The following is a 1885-nucleotide window of genomic DNA, read 5'->3' on the forward strand; positions in this document are numbered from 1 at the left end:
TTACAGTATGATGTTTCTACACTCCTTTCCAGTGCTGGGGCAAGGGGTGTGTGTGTGTGTGTGGGGGGGGGGGGGAGACACTGTCCTAATCTGTGGTGGTGAGGGGGGAACTGGGAGTTTCTGCTGCTTCTCCTGCTGAACAGAAGTGACTACATTTTGCAATATTATGAGGGAGGATGACAAAGATTCCCCAACTCCTCTGTTCCAGCCACTTCAACTCTGCCTTATCACTCCTATTTACTGCAGCTATTAATCACTACCCTCCTTCCAAGCTCCATCTGTGCCCTCAGCTTGATCTGCTTCCCAGGTCACTTTGTCATCTTAATTGTTGGTCACTCTCACAAACCTTACGCCACTATTATCCCATCCTGGGGGGAGGGGAGAACGGTTTGCCCTGAGCACTGGGTCCCAGCATTGCTCCTTACCAACTATACAGGAGTACTAAATATGGAGCGGTTTAAAAAAAAATGTTTTTTATTAACCATTCTCAAAATGGATACAGTTTTAATACCCAGGGCAAAAGACCTGATAAATTTGGTTTACAGAAATGTGTTGCATATCCTATTTTATCGTTTAAGTGTTTGAATGTTACAATTTAAGCTAAAAACTATAGATGTGTCATTAGATAAAATTAATAAAAGCTAAAAACTATAGATGTGTCATTAGATAAAATTAATAAAAGCTAAAAACTATAGATGTGTCATTAGATAGAATAAATAAACGGTTTTGTGTGTTCAATAAAAACTTTACTGAATTTGTTTGCTTTTTTATTTTCACAACAAATTAAACTTTTACATGAAACAAATCTCACAGGTTTCAACATTATCTTGTATGATATATTAAGGCGATAACCTTATCAATAAATATAACCTGATTTGTAAAAAATAAACACATCACAGATCACAAGGTTGATATAAATATACCGCTGTAAAACTTACTCATTGGTTGTAGGGTGAAATATATTCATTTATGTATCCAAAATTGTGATACAACTTCAACTGGCATCAAAATGTAGAAGTCAAACCATATGAGTCCAAGTGCTTTTAGTAAGGAGTTCATGTGAGATCCATTGTCTAGATAGTTTTTGGCCACAAATAGGTTTTACTATAGTTTTGAGTTAAAAGGTGAGAGAGTAGTTTTGAGTTAAGGGGTGAGAGGGAGGAGACAGGTAGCCCCAAATACATAGTAGAGCTAAACAAAAGGCACAGGCTTGTATACTAATTTTATAAGGAAGGGTGTTTTTTTTTTTTTTTTTTATTAAAGTTCAGTTGTTTCAGACATTTCTGACTATTTACAGTTATAAACTGGTGAAAAATGTATTGTGGCACCGCTCAGAAGCTGAGTAGCTAATCTAGAGAATTACCTCCCCGGCATGTGTAGGAGTAGTGTTTGCATGGAGTCCAGTAACTTGCAGTTGGAGAGAGCAGAAAGGACACCTCTCTGACCACCCATGTAGTCCTGAGTATAGGGTCACTGGCCACTCCCTCTGATGTTTCACCCTGCCGGAGCTTGATCGTAGATTAGTTATATCTGTTGTGGGCAATGTCTCTTCTCCTCCATATTGCAGGGGTATAAATAATCCTGCCAAATCTATTCTAATATTTTTATTAATTAATATTTTTGATATTACCAAAAGTTAATTTTTAAACATTGCATAATTTTTTCATTTTCATAGAATGAAGCTTCATAGTGGCACCATTATTTTCCATTCCTCTGCATTTAGCCAGAATGTGTTTTTTTTTTGTTTGTTTGTTTTTTTTAGTTCCAACAAGCCTACTTTAATTTTTTGCATTCATGCCATACCATCCCTTATTAAGATTTAAGGACTAGAGCAAAACATGACATGATTTGGCACTAAAATTTTGCAACGTCCTTATTTCAATGA

Source organism: Staurois parvus, unplaced genomic scaffold (genome assembly GCF_062004578.1).
Source record: "Staurois parvus isolate SC_StPar_1 unplaced genomic scaffold, SC_StPar_1.0 ptg000153l, whole genome shotgun sequence".
Taxonomy (NCBI): Eukaryota; Metazoa; Chordata; class Amphibia; order Anura; family Ranidae; genus Staurois; species Staurois parvus.